The 21,358-nt window shown below is 40.5% G+C and overlaps 1 long non-coding RNA gene across 1 annotated transcript in view; it reads left to right on the top strand.

The window, feature by feature from the left end:
* The first annotated feature begins 6,496 nt into the window (after positions 1-6,496).
* The window catches only part of LOC119517687, a 108,747-nt gene continuing 93,885 nt past the window's right edge, over positions 6,497-21,358 (top strand). Inside the window, exon 1 of the long non-coding RNA XR_005213603.1 lies at positions 6,497-6,820. This is a non-coding gene — a long non-coding RNA (uncharacterized LOC119517687). The remainder of the gene's footprint in view (positions 6,821-21,358) is intronic.

The following is a 21,358-nucleotide window of genomic DNA, read 5'->3' as shown; positions in this document are numbered from 1 at the left end:
AACCCAATTTAAAAATGGGCAAAAGACATGAATGGACATTTCTTTGAAGATAGACAAATAGCTGATAAGCACATGAAAAGAGGTTTGACATCATTAGCCATTAAGAAATGCAAGTCAAAACCACAAAGAAATACCATTTCACACCTACTAAAATGGCTAATATTTAAAAAAACAAAAACAAAAAAACAGGAGATGGCAAGTGTTGGAGAAGATGAGGAGAAACAGGAACCCTCATGCATTGTTAGTAGAAATGTAAAATGGTGCAGCCACTGTGGAAAACAGTTTGGCATTTCCTGAGAAATTTAGGTATAGAATTACCATATGACCAAAAATCGAAAACAGGGACTAGAACACATATTTATGCACCACTGCTCTTAGGCGCATTATGCACAATTGCCAAAAGGTGGAAGCAACCCAAGTTTCCATCAATGGATGAATAGATAAACAAAGTGTGGTATATACAATACAATGGAATATTACTTGGCTGTGAAAAGGAATGACGTTCTGATGCATTCTACAATATGGATCATGTTGAGTGAAATAAGCCAAACACAAAAGGACAAATACTGATGATTTTGTCTATATGAAATAGTTAGAATATGCAAATTCATAAAGTAAAAAACTAGAATACCATTTACCAGGGGCTGGGTGGGGGTGGGGAGTTAATGCTTAATTGGCACGGAGCTTGTGCTAGATAATGATGGAGTGATGGAGAAGCTTTGGCAGTGGATGGTAATTATGGTGGCACAACACAGTGAACGTAACTAACACCACTAAAATATATAATTGAAAGTGGGTATAATGGGAAATATATGTTACCAGAATAAAAACAAAGCAAAACAAAACAAAACAAAAAAACCCATAGAACTGTAAACTATGGACTATGGTAAATAGCATATTTATAATAATATTATTTCATCAACTGTAACAAGGGTACCACTCTAATGCAAAATATTAATAATGGGGAAAATCATGTAGGGGAGGTGGTATATGGGAACTCTGCCCTATCTGCATGATTTTCTGTAACCCTGCAACCATTCCAAGTTTTAAAAATATGAAAAAGTGCAAGATATGAAAAAATTCATTCATTAAAGAAGAATTGAAAACATTTTATCATAAAGTATTTGATTTTAAAGATAAAAAACAAGGGCAAGCAGAGCCCTTTACCTAATACCACCAGCACAAGACTTATTTCTGCCCTGATGCATTAGGCATTCTAGGATGGCAGGGATAAAAAAAGTAAAGCCATCAGTATCAGGGAAAGGAAAAGTCCTTTTCAAGAAAATGGGAAATTAATTAAAAATAATAATAGCTAAAATAAATTTATTTCTATGAGCCAGACACCATGCTAAGAACTGTACATTGATTTTCTAATTTGATGATGACCATGACCATGTTAAATGGGTACTGTTAGTACTGGTGATGTTATGTATAAGGAGACTGAGGCTTGGACACGGTAACAAAATTGCCCTGGGCCACCACATAGGTAGCAGACCTGATATTCTGACTCTAAGCGTGAGTTCTAAACCACTCTGTGACCCAACTTCGAAAAGAAGAAGATCCAGAACACAGTGAGCTTGACCTTCCTGAGCTTCCTGAAGGGCAAACACAAATGATCTCTTCAATTGTCATTACATTGGAGCAAGGACTTGATTGTTCAGAGAAATATTTCCCAGTAGATGGTTTGCAGACACAAACATCAAAGGCTGGCCCATCCCCTGCCTCTCCCTTCCTTTAGAGCACATGATTATCTTGGAAACCTTGACATTCACCCATCGTTCACTGGCTGTTACTAAGGTGCTTTCATTGGCCAGATACCCTGCTTTAGATTCTAAGTCTCTCTGGGGCTGAGGAGTCTGGGGCTGAGCCCTCTCCCCTTATGCAAAGCCTCCATGGTGAGCAATGACCTTTCATACAAGGAGTATGGGGTGAAATCTTACCAGATAAAATTACAATAGCCCAGATCAAAAGAGGTGCTACCCTTCAAGCCCAGATATTAAGACCTTATGCGAAATTCTCAAACCACCCGAACTATACTCCCAATATCAGTGATCAATAAGCATGAATTAAATACATCAATGAATTCACACCTTGCTTCAGTGATGTCTATAGTATGGTTCTGAACTCCGTCTACTAGGTTCTGACAGAAGCTGGAACGTAAGCTCTGAGGAAGTAGAGAGGCCATCTTGCCCACTGTATACAGCAGGCCCTCAAATGTCTGTCAAGTGAATGATTTTGGGGTGAGGTGAAGGCCCTTTAAGACTCTATGATTTAGTAAAAGGGCATAGTCCAGAGGATGTAGTTGGAATCCTAGTATCAGCTCTGCTACTCATTTTTCTGGATTGTCTCAGGGAAGCCACTTTTACTCTCTGGGTCTTGGTTACCACATAACTAAAATACATATATTAAAGTCTGCCCTAATTATTTCAGAGGACCATTGTAAATATCAACTTACAGACTAGATGTCAAACTTTGGAACATTTTTATTTTTAGTGCTATCAATAGAACAAAGAGTCCCAAGTTTAAAACGATAAATGTTTAAAGCTCCTGAGATACTGTGAGCTGGGTAGCAAGGCGGGGTTGTGGAGTGGCTGAGACTAAGACAGAGTGGCCTGATGCAAGGAAAGGGGCCAGAATTCATCCCTGGCTTCCTCTTCCTGGCACTCGGGTTACACAGTGGAATTAACTGTGGATCTGCATTCCTTGCAAAGTGGAGATTTGTCTTCATGAAAGGTTCTAGAGAAAAGGAGACCTTTGAAAGACACCATTCTATATACACTAGCAGAAATAGATTTTCCTCTCTAATCTAAGCATACTGAAGGGATGCAGAAATACATCCTTCCTTCTGACCTTTTTGAGCATTTACTGAGAGTTGACTATGTGCCAAGCACTGAAAGGTGTTTTACATACATTTGCTCATTTCATCATTATCCCCACTTTACAGATAAGCAAAGTTTGGCACAGACAATTTGTAAATGGGGGAGCTAAGATTTTAGCAGAGGTCTTTATTGTGTCCAGAGCCTAAACTCCTGAGCTCTACACTTTCCTACTGAGCATCTTTTCCAGGAATGCCCTGTGAGGGGCTTGGAAAACAGAAATGAAAGCTCGTCCTGCCTTTGAGAGGGTTACATGGAAGTGCAAACATGATAACACTTTATTAAATAATATGCTGTATCTATCAGCAGATGCATGTTCCTAGTCCTATGAAAGTTCCCAGGAAGGAGGAATTGTCACTGTCTGGAGGGTAAAGGAAGGATTCGCAGAGGATGCTTGAGCTGGCATGAATAGCCTGAATAAGAGCTTGCCATTTCTGTGCAGAAGAAATAATAGCTTGAAGGACCAAAAGTATGAAAGAGGTTGTTGGGTCTGGGCAACAGCAACTTACTGTAGCTGAAGCACAGGTGTGTGGCATCTGGGCAGGTGGGGATAGAGATAGACAGGGCTGGGAGGGTAAGTTTGTATGGATGATGAGAGGCCAAGAGTGCTGTGATAGGAAGCCTGGATTTTATCTTCATACCAGGGCTTGCAAACTGGTAGCCCCAGGGACCCAGATTTGGCCCCCAGGCATGTTTTGTTTAGTCAATTAAAGTTTAAAATTCTTTTAATTGACTGCCAACATCTGAAAGTAAGAAGACTTTGCATAACTCTCTGGATTTCATTCATCATTAAAAATTCAAAGTCTGGCAACACCAGGTTCACATTTTTTTATAAGCAACCAACTGGAGCTGAGGAGTAGTTGTCCCTTTAGATCCATCTCATGTTCTTCAGTCTACACCGTCCCTATTCTACCCCCATTATCCATTTTTATCATCTGCCTGGTCCCTGTAGACATATGAGTTCTTATCCCCTGATGATAGGAAACTTATCTTGATTTTTAAAATTTTTTATTGTAATATAATATATTATATATAACTCAAAATTTCCCATTTTAGCCACTTTCAAGTGCGCAGTCCAGTAATATTGATTATATTCAAAATATTGTACTACCATCACTCCCATTCCTTACCCCAACTTTTTCATCACCTCAAACAAACTCTAATTAAGCAATAATTTCCCCTTCACTTCACCCCTAGCTCCTGGTAACCTGTAATCTACCATCTATCTCTGAAATTTGCTTATTCTAGGAATTTCTTGTAAGTGAGATCATATAATATTTGTCTTTTGCATCTGCTTATTTCACTCCAGATGATATCTTCAAGTTTCATCCATATTTAGCATGTATGCGAGCTTCATTTCTTTTTTTAAAGCTGGGTAATAATTCCATTTTGTGTATATACCACATTTTGTTTATCCATTCATCTGTTGATGGACACTTGGATTGCTTGCACCTTTTGGCTATTGCAAATAATGCTACTGTAGCCACTGGTGTATAAATATCTGTTTGAGTCACTGATTTTAATTCCTCTGGGTAAATACCAAGAAGTAGAGTTGCCAGGTCATATGATAATTCAATGTTCAACTTTCTGAGGAGTGTCCAACTGATCTCCACAGTGGATGCACCATTTAGAAATTGCCACCAAATATGAATGAATAGAAGTTACTCTGGCTGGAATGTGAAGCACAGATTGGAAGGTGAAAAAATTAGGCATAGAGAAACCACTTACATGACATCCAGGTGATCAGAGGAGAAAGACTTTTGCTCAAAAAACAATGGATGCAGGGATGGGAAACTTCACATGGTTTTCTCTGTTAGTATTTCACTATCTCCTTGCTGGCATGCCCTTCTTCACTCCCCTACTTAAAATCACATCCCACAAAGTCAGCAACTGCCCTCCCCCAGTCTTTTTCTGCATTTTACTTACCACTTGATATTCTGTATGTTTTACTTATTCATTTGTTTATTATTTTTCTCCCATAACTAGAATATAAATCTCCATGTGGCCAGGAATTTTGCCTGTTTCATGCTCTACTGCAACCCCAGTACTTAGAAGAGTGCCTAGCACAGAATGTTTTCACAGAAGAGATATTGATTTCAGAGAAAAAATAATGCTTTTAATTATTTACTAATCAATGTATTTAAGCATCCATAATTCCAATATTTTTTAGGACAACCGACACCCCAGAAAAATGTGCCATATTTCCTATCCCTCCAGCATAGCCCAGGGACCCCAGTGGGAGAAGCCCATCCCTGCAGGGACAGGAGCAAGAGAGATTCTGGCCCTGGGAAGCCAGGCCCCTGGATGGGATGGCTCCAGGAAGGCCTTAGGCATGGTCAGGGCCCTCATCCAGAACTCTCCAGACATCTCCACGGCACCACCTTGAGCCCCGGCCCCTGGAGTCCCTATATCCTTTGAAAGGAAGACTCAAATTAATTGTACTTTTATCTCCATTGTAATTTCCTCACTGGTTTCCTGAACAAGTACCAGAGCTGTCAGAGCTTCCCTTTGATGCCTATTTGCTTAATTATCAGTTTACTCTACTAACTTTAAGAGAGGGAATTAAACCACTTAAAATAAGGAAGATAGCGTTGGAGGCCTTGGAGGGGGTTGATGGGGGTGGGTTGGGGTTTTCCACTGTGGTGACAGCACTTCCGCTGAAGGGTGGGAGGTTTTCCTGCAACCTGAGTCCAAGAGTCTGTCCCCTCTGTTTGCCACTCCCATCTCCTGTTCTGCACCCCACGAACCCTCTTCACCAAGCCGAGCCCTCAGGAAAGGAGTGTGCGGCCAGCACCAGTTCACTATGCTTTTCTTCTCCCCCAAATAGTCCAAGCATCTCCAAATTCTAATTATTTTTATACCCCACTGGAATTCATTCATTCATTGTTTCTTTCATTTATTCATTGATACTGTTTACATGCCAGGGTCAAGTTAGACCAGATAATTGAAAAGACATGGACCTTCAAACCACTGCAAACAAAGGTTGTGAGTTCCCTGATGGTCTGTGTAGGATGTAGGGAGATGGGAGTGGGAGCCTGTGGGGGTAGAAATCAGGGCCACCTTCAGGGAGGAGGTGACATTTTCGTAGGCCATGAACAATGGGTGAGTAATCAAAATTTTCATTTTCTTCCTCTCTTTTCTCTTCCTGTCCTTCTCCTCCTCCTCCTCTTCCTCCTCCTTCTCCTCCTTCTTCTCCTTCTCTTTCTCTCACACACACCTGCACACATGCACATACACACACAGTAGTGTGACCTGTCAAATGGAGATGAAATAGCAAGTTTCCAGGGCAGTCTCATCTCAGGCACCTTGTCTCACCTCCTGATTCCAGTGTCTGGCAAACCTCTGTATGACTTTTCTCTTCTTTAGGAAGTTGGTAGAGTGGGTCCAGTTTCCCAACACAAAAAGACACTCACATATATTCTCTGCTGGCCCTGTTCAATATATTTTTTCATTTGAAAAGAATTACTGCTGAGATGTCCTCCAGATATGAGGCAGCCCAGTGCAGACAGGACCTACAGAGAATTCAGATGGGTTCCCTCTCACTCAGCTTCCCCCTGAGCTGGAAGAGGCAAACCCTGGATCCAGACCTCAGAGTGCAGAGTTTCTTCATACTGTGTCCACGGTTCATTTCACTTTTTATTTTTTCAGCCAGGTTTTGGCAAGAGTTATACTCAGCAGAGGGATTTGAGGGACAAAATAAAAACAAACACAAAAAGGCAGGGAAGGAAGAAAACAACCAGCACTGACAGAGACAGCCGAATGTGGGGAGGGCAGAGAAGTTGGTCTATAGGCCACAGGCCGTGTCCTGGGGATGAGGACTCCAAGAAGAAAAGAAGTGCGGACTAGAAATCTTGCTGCTGACTTGCATATAGAAGAATCTTCAATATGTTTACAACATGCTGGGTGCAAAAGGATTGCAGCAGAATGAGTCGTAATCCAAAAATGTGAGTATGAAAGAACTATCATTAATATTATTGCTTTTAAATTAGATGCAGCCCACTCATTGCCTTCATCCTGCTCAGAGGGTGGAAATTTGCTGGTGCTTCCTCTCTCCCATGCTGTATCTTGCAAATGTCCTTGGATCTTACACAAAGAAAACATTTGGAGCTTTCCCTTCTGATGACTGGATCACAGAAAGCATGAGAATCTTTGATGAAAATCTGGGTGGCTGTGTTCAGGGGCTGCTGTCTACATCATGGTCTATGTGAGTGGAACCCCTGAAGTGCAGAGCTATGCATGGTGGCCTCAGTGGGGTCCAGCCTCTCTCGATGCACCATATTGTCATCCTTACCCCAACCCCAGGGGCTCTGTAATCTCCCTGGAGTGCTAAGAAGAGACCAGGCACAGATCGCCAATGCTTGACAATCCTACAAGCCTCACTTTTATCCCTAGTCTTGGAAAATCTATCCTTGATATCCCTCTTTCCCTCTCTCTCTCTCTCTCTCTCTCTCTCTCTCTCTCTGTGTGTGTGTGTGTGTGTGTGTGTCCCTCAAAGGCATCTGTTTCCTCTCTTCCCTTTTCATCACAGATGCCTGCCATGATAGCCGCCATAATCTCACAAGAGCCAGCAAAAGGCTGACTTCAAAAAACTTCTGGTTTCTCCTAAAAACAATCCTAAAATCCAGGAATATAAACAAGATTTAGCTTAATTCTTGGATACAATAATTTCCAATAACATCTAACAAGATCCAAAAAACAAGTTAAAGCTTCTATTGGTTACTGCCAGTGCAGTGTGTCGGGGCCAGTCGGTAGGGGTCTCACTGAGGATGAATTGACTGCCCGCCACTGTGCTGCCTGGGCTAGTTTGTTACAGCAAAGGCCCTAATGCATCATTCATTCCAGTAGCCATATCTTTGTGTATTTCTCTCCCCACTGACTCTGGGCTTGGCTCTGTGACTTGCTTTGGCCAATGAGACATCAGCAAACATGCCACAGAGGTCTGATGAGTGTCTGTGCATTAGGGCTTGCTTTCTTGGAATACTGCCTTGAGACGACTTTGTAAGGAAGCTAGTCTAGCCTACTGGAGGATGAAAGGTCTCGTGGAGGAGAACCTCTGCCAACAGCCAGTAACAACTGTCAGGCATGTGATTGGCTCATCTTGGATCTTCCTGTCAATCTAATTGTCCAGATGAACTCATCCACATAAGGGAGTCCTGGCAAAACCAGAAGAGGAACATCCAAACTAACCCACTGAGTTTGAGGGGTGGTTTGTTGTACAACATTAGAGAAACTAAAATTACCCCTAACCACAAGACATTGCATACTGGCTGCTGCAGAAGTTTTTTTTCCTAATTCTACCCACCTGCTAGTTTGTACACTCAAAGATTTGAATACTTGCTTGGTCAGTTCCAGAGTCTACCATCCCTTCATATTCTGGACCACCTTCTTAAGGCTGCATCCACAAGTAAACTAAACTGCCCTGCTAGATCCTGGCCACCTTCTCTCTGATCCAAGTTGCTGACAGCCCTAGCAGAGACCTCACCAGAGTATGTTTCTCAGAATATAGCAGGATTTCTTGGGTCTTTGACTCGAAATGAGTGGAATCTAGCAGAAAGTACCAAGAGGGAAAACTCATTGTAAGACACAGAGAGCTATCAAGGAGACAGTGAAAATCATAATGCTAGGGTTTCAAATGCAAATGGCCATTGAGCCAAAAAGAGAAAATAATGATTTGTGCTGATGTATATTTAGTTGCCATCCTAAGTTGTGTTCTTTCAATGTAAGACATACTTCATTTGCAGATTAAACATTTACATTTATTCTTCACTTCCACAAAGAATTAAACCTCATCTGATTTTTTCTGAAACCACCTGCCCCTCCTTGATCTATATTTTCACCCTTTTAATAACATTATGGATTCAAGAAAGATTTTTTTTCTTAAGAGTTGTAAAACAATAGGACAAGCACAAGGATAAATGGAAACTGACAGTCAATTTCTGTGGTGGGGACACAATAGGGAATAGTGGATATTGATAAAATCTGGAGAATGTAGGCTCCATTTAAGTAGAAAGCTACCGCTCAGCTCCAGATAATTGAGGCCATATGGGAACCCCAGGCCCAGAGTTGCTAGATCCTCTGATTTTTCAAGAGAATCCATAGATTCAAATTTTCACTTAAAACATCCTAATTTTTAAATATAGGCCACTAATTTAAAATAATTTGAAATAGTGAATGGAGCACACATACACATTTTTGTGTGTCCACTAGTTTGAGACTTCTTCTGCAAGACAAGGGACTAGATGCAAGCATGAGCATCTAGAAAGCTAAGTTTGGGACTCAGGAGTTGGGTTTGGTCTCTTCAGGGTCCCAGGAATTTCATAGCCAGAGTTATCCTTAGAGGATCCTTGCTTAATTGGCCCTTCAGTCTAGACCTCTGATAACTGGATAGCTGACAACCAATACCACAAAATAGATCTTCATTGTATTATTTCTCCTGACTGTACTGGGTTCCTTAGATCAGCAGTTCTTAAATATGGACATGCATCAGAATCACTTGAAGAGCTTGTTGGAACACAGATTTCTGGACCCACTCTAGAGTTTCTATTTCAGTAAGTCTAGAATGGGGCCTGAGAATTTTCATTTCTAATAAGTACTCAAGTGATGCTGATGTAGCTGATCCACAGACTTTATCTTGAGAACCACTACTTTAGACTAAAGTAAGAGAGTCTTGAGAATGGGAAGACATGCTTGACTTAGCAAAAGAATTTGAATTCATTAAAAGGAGACACTTTCTGTTATAGTCTTAGGAAGAGAGTGAAGTGTCCAGGCAGGTAGCTCCTTCAACCAGGGATAGCAAGGGGTGCTGGCCACATAGAAATGAGGAGAGGAGAGGCTCAGAGAGAACCATGACTGGCCAGCAGAAATCAGAGAGAGTTGAGCCTGGTAAATCTCTCAACCACTTTGATTGGAATTGTTAAGATCATAAGGAAGCATGACCATTTTATGCATTAGTGCATTTTCCATGTTTATTTCCCCATTCCCTCACTCATTTTCAGTGATGTGCTTTGTGGAAATGTCAGCCTGTCTCAGGTCTGCTCCAGGAAACCAAGAACAGTGACTGCTGGTCCATGCTGGGGACAAGTGTTCAAGAGGGAGCAGTGTCTCATTGGCAGCAAGGTGGGGCTGTGGGAAGACTGCTGAGTTAGGGTGGGCAGGTGTCCTTCCTTCAACAGACACTTATTGTGGGTGGCTGTATGAAGCCCAGGGTACACGAGAAGTGGGAGAAGAGGAGAATGGAAATGTAGGCAAGGCCAGACTAGAAAGATTCAAGCTTACAGGATTTTAATGAGTTGATCAGCTCCCTATACTCCCCCTCACACATTCTGTTGATGAAAAACCATCAAAAAGAGTGTCAAAGTCCAAAAACACACATCTGGAAACAGAGGAATAAGGTTTTTTAAATATTTTATTTTCTAATAGAGAAAATCCTTAGAGATGTTATCGAAGGAGATGGGCAGAAAGCATTCGTCTGATTTCCTTTCCCTGTGAACGAGATCATTAAGGCATCCAAATTAACTGGGTGTAATCATGAATTAAATCAAGCTCATTTATAAGGAAACATAGAGACATCTTTCATCTTAATATCCTGACAGGATTCTCCCTACTTGAAGGTATGACTAGGAAGAAAATGGCAAAAAAAAAAAAAACCTCCATAGTTCAACCCTGAGTGGAATTGGTAATAAAACACTAGTTCCCCAGTGAACTCACCATCTTTCTAATCCTCCTCAGTCAAGCTCATTATTTTATTTCACTACTTGATAGGTTGAAAAATTGCCTGCAACTAGTTAATTAGGACTAACAGTGCTTAGGAACTGGGGAGACAATTGTAGTTTGAGAAATTAATGTTGAAACTGTGGCTGCTCATATTAAAGTGCATCTAGACATGATGTTTCCCCCACATAAGTGTCAACCCAGGCTTCAGCCCAGGTGACCAGGGCACCAAGCATTTCTGTGTCTGAATATGGGACTGGTGGTGGTAAGAAAAAGAAGTCCATTCAAAACACTTTCAGTGAAAGGAGGGCTCATTTTAAGGAGACAAAGGCAATTCCAGTTGGGACTTCTGGAAATGGGTATGAAACCAAGCAAGTGAAGAACTAAGCGTGTCTGTTTCTCTTTCCCTCCTTCCCTTGGCCATTATCTGTCACTCTATCTGACTCCATTCTCTTCCATCTCTGCTTTACCCAAGCACCGGTTCCATCTTCTGCTCTACATAAACCATCCTCCATTCAGTAAGTGTATTGAATTTTCATTGTAATTTGAGAATAGGGATGCTACCTGACATCCATTCATTCCTCTTCCAGAAATAAATATTTGGGGATCCTTGTCTTCTTCTTTGTCAGTCCATATGATTTCATTAAGGTCTCATTGACCAACTCATGGCCAGGCCTTAGTCAGTCAACTCATTCTTTTCCCTCTAGTCACAGAAATTGATTCAAGCATGGGTTCCTGGTCAAATCAATAAGATACAATAAAGCTTTTGCTGGAGCAGCTTGGAAACAGACTCCCACTCTTTGCCAAGAAGTTTCAAGATGAGAGATGAAGGGTCTGAGACTGTTGGATTCATCTTGCAACTACCAAGATCAATCTTGCATGCGAATAAAACCAACGCTTGGAAGAGGGCAGAGTTCAGCAATGAGGAGAGAAAGAGGTCCTATGACATCATTTGAGCCCCTGCAGCTAGCAGTGCAAGACACCCACATTATCCTGTATTTTATAGTTGCCTGAACCAGTAAATCCCCATTTTTTGTGTGTAAGCTAATTTGTTTCGAACTTTCTATCACTCATTATGGAAACAATTCCTATTGAAATTCATGGCTTCCTTGATTCTCTGTATCTTTGAATTGCAAAGGCTCCAGCTCTGACCCTGATTCCAAATGACTTTCTGGTTCAAGCACCCACCACCATCTGACCATGTTATCTGTGTATCTATTTCATATAAGCGAGATCCTGACTCAGTCATCGCAGCCAAGAATTGGATCTCCTGATCCACCCCTGATGTAACCAGCTACAGTCAGGAGAACGAAATCACATAATATGAACACAGTGACCCTTTAGCAGAGACTGTGGGAGAAGAGCAATATCAAAGAAGAGTCCACATTGTGACTACAACGTCCTTCCTGGGTTCACTAAGGCAATTGAGAAGGCAAACAGCCATTTCTCCAAATTCACAGATATCTGCCCTTCTCTTGGGCTTCACGAGCCTCAGCATCCAGAGATCCCAGTCGCCTTTGGGCCCTAATTCCAAAACTCAGTGCTTGACTGGCCTTGAATGAGACTAACCCCCATCCCCATCCCCCAGGCAGCTTCTGCTATGTTAAGAGAAGGAATATTTTATTCTCTTTGCTTAGGGGTTTCCACATGCCTGAAGAAACAAAACCCTTCAACATGATTCTGTCTGATGCTGACAAATCTCAACTCCAGGAACTGGCTGGCTGGCACACAAAATTCTAGTTATTCCCCTTGAAGCTCTGGATCGGAGTGAATGAGTAAACATCTTAAAGTTCTCCTTGATTTCTGTCTTTTTGGAAGAGGGGGTACTGGTTCATTAGCATATGTATTTAGCAAACATTGCTGAGTCCTGGCCTCTAAGCCAGGCCATAAAGAGAACTGGAAGGTTTGAGAGTCTGTGTCTTATATTAGCTGGAACACAGTGTCCTAACGCAATTACATAAGATCTATGAACTTCAATCTCTTTGTCAACTGAAGAGGAGATGATAAGTCCCTTTTCTATCTACCTTGAAATGCTGGTGTCCAGGAGGATGGTGCTGCCTCTAAGACCACCAGCAGAAGCACCGTGTTTCCACACAAATGTGGACTGCAGCGAGGTTTATAGACCCCATCCAGTGTAGACACCCTAACTCTTACCTCTCCAGCAACCTGCATTCTCCAGCAGCTAAGCAGGCTGGCAGCTTCCCATCCCAACCTCCAGTAAAAGAGGTGGAGACTCTTCTGTTCTCTGCCTGGAGTTCTCCTACATGTGCACCATGCATACAAGGGCTGTTGGCATCCCCAGAGGAAACCTTTAACTAAGAAGGGTTGGGAGTGGTGGGTGGGATGGCGGCCCAGCCTCCTTGGGCTCTAGTGGGATGATTCTGAGGTAGTTCTTTAGTGAGTTCTCAGCAGGATTGAGCTCCAGGTACCCACAGCCACAATCTGCCTGTTAACACACCCCTCATTAGCTTTCCCCTTCTCTGTCTCACTGTCTCTGGTCCCTTACTTGTGTTTCCTGAGATCCTTCCAAAATACACCATCTGCACTCACGTCCTGGTCTCAGGGTCTATGTGGGAGGAGCACAAAGCTTCAACCCTAAGCCTTGCTTCTTCCCCAAGAAGAAGCTTAAAGCCCAGACTCATTCCTTGGACTTAAACTCATTCCTGGAACTCAACAAATGTTATCTGTTTCTTGGGTACCTGTCCAGAGATATTTGATGCATTTACAAGCAAATTCATAGATAACATTCACACGCAAGCAAGTTTACTTTTTTATGCAAAGGCTTTGGTGTTCTTCCTACCCTTCCATGATTCCTCCATTCCCATATTCAAATTTTCTATCAATTCACACCTACCTCCAGCGAAAAGTGCTATGAAGGGGAATTATCACTCACAACACATAACAAGGGTGAATAACCTCCACATAGAAAGAAGAAATCAGAGAAGGCTTCTTGGAGGACGTGTCATGTAAGCCAAGACCGGAAGATTGAGTAGAATCTTGACAGGTAGATGATACAGCATATTCAAAGACTCTGAAGCAGGACAGAGAACTGTAAGTGATATGTGTAGATGCAACCTGGAATGTGAGGATAGGAATGATGAGAGCTGAGGCTAAGAGATGGCCAGAGCCTTTTAATTCTCTTCCACCATGGCCTGTTTTCCTCTCTCACCATATCTCCCTCTCCGTGCCTGTGCTCAACATTGGATTTTCCCAAAATGGGACAGATTTTTGTTTAAAACAGCAAACATATCTTTGAAAACTCAAGAGAAGAAGAAAGTCTATTCTATTTAACCATATATTTGTTCTATCCACTGTTCTTTTTTTTTTTTCCTTCCTGATGTTCTAAGATACTTTCTTTAATCATTTCCTTTCTCTTTAGAGAACTTTCTTTAGAATTTTCAGGGCGGGTCTGTGCCAAATTCTCTTGGTTTTCCTTCATCTGAATATGCCTTATTTCCCCTTCAATCCTGATGGATATTTTTGCTGAATGTATACTTTTAGGGTGATAACTCTTTTCTTTCAAAACCTGAAATATGTTGTGTCACTTCCTCCTGGCCTTCATGGTTTCTGTTGCAAAGTCTGCTGTTTTTCTAATTTCTTTTCCCATATGGGTATTATATAATTTATTCCAACATTTTTCCTTTATCTTGTTTTCAGAACTTTGACTATGATATGTTTTGGCATGGATTTATGAGTGTAGCCAGTTTGGAATTTCCTAAGCTTCTTGAATCAGTAGGTTTATGTCATTTGACAAATTTAGGGGAAGTTTCAGTCATCATTTCTTTGAATAGTTTTACAGCCACTCTCTTTTCCACTCCCTCTGGGACTCTGTTGACCCAAATATAAGCTCTTTTGTTATAGTCCACATGTCCCTAATGCTCTGTTTTGTTTTTTTTTTTTTTTTCCAGGATAAAACATATTTATAAAAAAAGAGACATGGATTAATGTTGATAAGAAACAGTGACATAGCTGCTTCTTTATACCCCTACCATAGCACATACAATATTGTACTGTGGTAAGATGTTTGGTCAGATTCAATCTTGCCCTGTGTGACTGGTGTACATTTATAGCAGCTTCGTTTTGTATATTTTTTAATTTTTCAATTGCATTTGTTTCACAGAATTTTAAGGAAATTTCAAAATAAGAAAAAAACAGTGAAAATTTCCTGAGAGATCACCTGAATTATCAGTTTTTTGGGCACTCAGTAAGCCCCCAAACCAGCATTTTCTCCTTTCTTTTAAAATTTCCTACCTCCCATTTTCTTTCTTTCTGTGATTGATTTGTTGAAGTTATTCATTTTGGTTTTTCTGTCTTTCAGATTTTCCATCTCTTTGTCTTTCTTTTTTTTGAATGAGTTTTTTTAAATTCAGTTTTATTGAGATATATTCACATACCCTACAGTCATCCACAGTGTACAATCAATTGTTCACAGTAAGATCATATAGTTGCACATTCATCACCACAATCAATTTTTGAACATTTTCATTACTACAAAAAAATAATAAAAATAAAAATACAGGTAAAAAAGAAAACCCAAAACATCCCATTTCCCGCTTCCCCCCCAGTTATTCATTTACCTTTTGTTCCCATTTTTCTACTCATATGCCCTACACTGGATGAAGGGAGTGTCAGTGGCAAGATTTTCACAATCACACAGTCACACCATGTAAGCTACATTGTTACACAATCATGTTCAAGAATCGAGGCTACTGGGCTACAGTTCAACAGTTTCAGATGTTTTCTTCTAGCTACTCCAATCACTAAAACAAAAAAGGGATATCTACATAACACATAAGAATAACCTCGAGAATGACATCTTGACTCCATTTGAAATCTCTCATCCACTGAAACTTTATTTTGTTTCATTTCCCTTCTCCTTTTTGGTCAAGAAGATTTTCTCAATCCCATGATGCCTGGTCCAGGCTCATCCCTTGGAATCATGACCCACCTTGTCAGGGAGATATACCTCTGGGAGTCATGTCCCATGTTGGGAGGAGGTCAGTGAGTTTACCTCCTTAGTGGGCTTAGAAAGAGAAAGAAGGCCACATCTGAGCAACAAAAGAGGTTCTCTGGGGGTGACTCTCATGCACAATCATAAGTAGACTTAGCTTTTCCTTTGCAGTAACAAAGCCCCAAGATTGAGGGCTCAGTCTTCTAAATTGGTAGTCTCCAATGCTTGTGAAAATATCAGTAATTACCCAGGTGAAGAAGTTTAATATTTTCTGCATTTTCCTCAGCCCTTCAGAGAGGCTTGCAAATACATTTTTTATTCTCTGCCCAAATTACTTTGGTATGTATCAAGGTTTCATGCTAACTTGTACAAACCAACCAGATCTCTCTCCCTATTCAAAGCTCCATGTAATTATGGTGTTTAAATAAACTGGCCATACAATTTAAGTTATTTAGTGTGCTATAGAAAACATAGATTTTGCACCAAATAAACATCTCTTCCTTTGGTCTCACACAGAAGTTGAAGTTTTAAAACACAATTAATATCATCCTTTACCCTTTAGTCTGATTTGCTTTAGTCCTAACCAATTCCATTTTGTTTATATCTGTAATTGAAGTCTGAACTCTTTTTCAGCTTTTTAAACAGTTGCTGTATAGGGTAATACTGACATTCATAGCTGCCAAACTCTAGCTCTGAGTCTCAGGTATCACACAGATACCTAAAGTTCCAGGAACTGATCAGGTTATACACAAAGAGCTCAGTATGTCAGAATTTATAGATAACCATTACAACTCCAGAATAGATGTGTCTGCTATAAGAGCTTACATTCTAAAGACCTTTACAATAAGTTTCCCCTGATAACTTGTGTTCTAAGATTCAATTCTCAGGATTTGCCCATTATATTAGTCCATATTAGTGAGGCATCATAATGTTTGTCTTTTCATTTCCTGCTTATTTCACTCAAAATGCTCTCCTCAAGATCCATTCACCTAGTTGCATGCTTCACAACTTCATTTCTTCTTGCAGCCACTCAATATTCTATTGTATGCATATGCCACAGTTCACCATTCTGCTTCAGTATATCTTTTTCTCCCTTATTTGGATTGTGCAATTTCTATTGTTCTTTCTTCAAGTCCATTGATTCTTTCCTTTGTCCTCCCCATTCTGCTGTTGAGCCTATCTATTGAGATTTTATTTCAATTTTTGTATTTTTTATTTCTAAATGTCCATTTGGTTTTTATTTATATATTCTATTTCTTTGCTGAGACATTTTTATTTTTTTTCATTTGTCCCAAGTGTGTTCATAATTCCTCACTGAAGCATTTGTATGATAATCTTGTCAGACAATTCTGACACCTCCTCTGTCATCTTGGTGTTGGAGTCTGTTGATTGACTTTTCATACAAGTCGAGGTATCCCTGGTTCTTGATATGATGCATGATCTTTGATTGATACCTGACATTTTGGATATTATAAGTCTTTGGATCCTATTTAAATCCTGTGTTTTAGCTTGTCTCCTCTGACACTGTTCCAGTGGGGAATGGGGGGCAACACCCCACTACTGCCTGGTGGGGTTGGAATTCCAGGTTCTCCCCTTGGTTTACAAGGATGCCTCGTAGGGAAGGAGATCCTTTATACTAATGGGCAGGAGTGAAACTCCAGGACCCCCACTAGGGCTGTAAGGATGTCACCTAGTTTGCAGCGCAAGATGAGCCTCATTTATTGTTCCCACTTATCCTCCACTGCACCAGAGGGTGGCCTTGTGACTGCTGAGCAGTGGCGAAAGTCCCAACTCTTCATCAGGTCTTCTCTGACACCACCCCAGGAAGAAAGGTCAGGGGTGCCCCATATGGTCTCCACTAACACTACCCCAGCAGGGGAATCAGGGTGCCTCAGTAAAGCCTGGCAAAAGTAGAAGTCTAGACTCTCCAGTAACTGAGTCATTGCTGATGGGAATGGAAGTGGGACCACAGTTTTTTCCTGTGGCATTTGGCCAGAGTATAGCAGTTATTTTATGAAAGCTTTCTGTCTGACTAAGTGTCCCTTTCCTCATCCTCTGGCTAGAGAGAGCAGGTTTTACTTGGGACTTAGTTTGTCTATGCCCATTGGCATTTTGGGTTGCTGGCTTCTCCACTACCAGCCCCAGATAGATGAGAGCTCCCAGGCAGTCTTCCTTCTTTTCCTCACCTTTCAGAGTCTTCTTATGTATTTTAACATTTTATTTGTCTTTCTGTCAATCTACCTACAAATCTTTTATCAATAAGTAATATATTCATATAGTTCAAAATTCAAAAGACAAAAAAGGAAGTGTAGTAAAATTTCTAAACCCACCTCTATCCCTAGCCACACAGTTTCCATTCCTGAAGTCAAACAAATGGTGTCAGCTTCTCTTGTATCCTTTCACAGATATTTTATGCAAATACAAGCAAATTCATACATAAAACTTTCTGCTTATTTTACATAAATGGTAAAATCATAAACACTCTGATATGGCCTTTGATTTTTTTTTTTTTTGACTGATGAGGTAAAAGCAATTTTAACCACTTTTTAATTTTTTGTTTTTAAATAATTATAGATTCACAGGAGTTTCAAATGAAATGTACAGGGAAGTCCTGTGCACCCTTCCCTCAGCCTCCCAAAATGATAAAATTTTGCACAATTGTATAACACCAAAATCAAGAAATTGACATTGGTACAATCCACAGATCATAATTAGATTTCACCAGTTATACATGTGTGTTTGCATGTGTGCAGTGTTGTCACATGCATAGCCTTGTGCAACCACCACCACAATCAAGATATTGAACTCTGCCATAAACACAAAACTCCCTCATGTTACCCTTTTAAAGCCATACCCATCACCTCCCTCCATCCCTATCTATCTCAATAATTACGTAATTTCAAGAATGCTACATAAATGGAATCATTGCTTTTCAGATTTTTTTCACTCCGCATAATTTTCTTGACCAAGTTCATCCAAGTTGTTGATTGTACTAATAGCCCATTCCTTTTTATTACTGGGTTGTATTCCATAGTATGAATGTACCACAGTTTCTTTTACCATTTACCCATTAAAGGACATTCGAGTAGTGTTCAATTTGGAAATTTTATGAATGAACTGCCATGAGCATTGTGTTCAAATTCCTGTGTGAAAATAAGTAATCCTTTTTCTGGGGCAAATGCCGAGAGTACAATATGGTAAGTCCATTTTTAGTTTTGAATGGAACTGCCAAACAAATTTCCATTATGTTTGTAATATTTACATTTCCACAAGCAATGCATGAGAGATTCAGTTTCTCCACAACTTTATTCACCAATTTTTAATTATTTTATTTCTTTTTATTAAGGTATACATCACAGACTACAAAATTCACCTTTTTAAAGTGAACAATTCACAAGGTTGTGCAACCAACACCACTGTCTAATTCTAGAACATTTTCATCTCCCAAAAAGAAACTGTACCCATTAGCACCCACTCCCCATTCTGTCATCCTCCCAGTCTACTCCCTGGAAACCGTTACTTATTAACTACCTTTAAAATGTTCCCTCAGTGCTTCAATTTATCTATAAAATAAATTTCCTTCCCTATCTTACAATGTAGAATCTTATTGAAAATAAGCAAAACCACATCCAATAGGATGTAAGCTTCATGAGGGCAAAGTTTTTGTTTATTTATATACTGTCTATTTTGGTCATTGATTAATTACTCAGTACCTAGAACAGAGTCTGCACATAGCAAGTGCTCCATACTCACCTATATGTGGATAAGTAAATGAAATCTGGAATAAATGAATTGTACAGGACTATCATGTTAAATACCATGATGTACAGCAGTTTCCATACTTGTTAAACATTAGAACAAACTGAAGAGCTTGTTAAAGGCACACATTGCTTGGCTCTATGCAGGATCTGAATCCAAGCATGGACTTGAGATTATGCATTTTTAATAAACATTCCCAGGGAGACTCATATAACTAGTTTCACCTTGCTGCTGGCTAGAGTTTCTAAGGTATTGAGGTAGACGATGTGGATGCAGAATCTAAGCCCTTGCCAGCCCCTGATGGATTCATTTATTCTTCTAGTTAAGAAAAGGGGGAACGCAGAAAAATAATTCTGTCCAATGGTTGCCTCTGTTGGGGAGACAGTGTAATATACTACAAAGAGTGAATACTTAGAAGCCAAAGAGAAAGAAGTTTGAATTCTGGCTCAGTAACTCACTAGCTGAACTGGACACATTGCTTGGCTTCTCAGAGCTGTTTCATTGTCTGTTAAATGTGCATAATAATATCTAGCCCAGATTGCTGTTGCAAGGATTAAATGAAATAATACGTATAACACATGCATGTGCACACACACACACTCTCTCTCTCACACACACATACACACACCAGTTATTTAACTTCTAATCTTCCAGTTATGGAATCAGAATTGAAGAATCTCAGCCTTAAAACTGGTCCTAAGAAAAATATCTTCTCTTATAAAAGACATCTCCTCTCCAGCAGTCTCAACAGGCAGCCATTCCATCTCTGTTTGGATGCCTCCAGTGCCGGGTGCCTCACTGCCTCTTAAGTCAGCCTGATTCTCCAGCTAGACAAACCTCGTTATTAGAAAATTCTTAAGCTGTACTAAAATCTACCTGCCTTTGGCTTCCATTACTGATTCTCATGCCTGCTCTGGAGCCCTGAAGAATGAGACAAATCCACTTCCAACTCATAATCTTTCTGTTTAACCAAACCTCTCACTGGCTTATCATAGCTTGGCCCTATATGATCTGAGTGGTGACATATCACATGATGGGATCCCTTCATTATGACACCCTGCTTCTCTCCTAGACTTGAGCAGAGCTACAAGTACACACACCTCTACTGGCCAGGCAGGTAATGTAAACAAGTGACGTCAGCTCGCTCAGGACAATAGCAAAATGAAGATCAATGCCCTTCGAAAGAGAGGTAGTCTTCCCTTACTTCCAACTGATCTTTCACCTACTGAAATCTGGCCCAGTGTTGCCAGATATGAATTTTTTTACAGGCACCAGAATTCCATAATTTTTGTTTAAAATCACCTCATAGTTAAAAATTACTCTGTTTTAAAAATGAATGTACTTAGAAACTACTGAACTATGATAAATTCTGTAGTTTACTTAAGAGCATTCTACCAATGTCCATTGCTATTTTGATTATGTGCTATGGTTATGTAAGATGTTATCATAGGGGGAAACTGAGTGTATTAGTTAGGGTTCTCTAGGGAAACAGAATCAATGAGAGGTGTCTCTGACTATCAAATTGTAAAAGTGACTCACGCAACTGTGGGTATGCACGAGTCCAAAGTCTGTAGAGCCGTCAACAAACTGTCAACTCCAAGGAAGATGTCCGATGAACTCCTCAGGAAATGAACCAGGAACTTCGACGAACTCCTCAGGAAATGAACTGGGATCTTCGACGAACGTGTTCGATGAACTCCTCAGGAAATGAACCAGCAACTTCAACGAACTCCTCAGGAATGCTTCACTGGGCAGCCGAAGAAGAAGTGAAGGTCCTCTATCTGTCTTGCTTATAAGTCTTCAACTGATTAATCGTATTAAATCCAGCCAATTGCATTCTCTCATTGTGGAAGGCACGCCCTTTGGTGAGTCATCAGTCACAGCTGCAGTCAACTGACTGATGAGTTAATAAACCAGCCTGTTGGTTTACTGACCAGCCTCAAACGTCCTCACAGCAATTGTTAGGCCAGTGTTTGCTTGACCAGACAGCTGGGTACTATCATCACCTGGCCAAGTTGACACATGGACCTAACCATCACACTTGCAACTTTCATGAATTATG

This window comes from Choloepus didactylus, chromosome 21 (assembly GCF_015220235.1).
Source record: "Choloepus didactylus isolate mChoDid1 chromosome 21, mChoDid1.pri, whole genome shotgun sequence".
Taxonomy (NCBI): Eukaryota; Metazoa; Chordata; class Mammalia; order Pilosa; family Megalonychidae; genus Choloepus; species Choloepus didactylus.
This window is presented reverse-complemented; position numbering and strand designations above follow the sequence as displayed.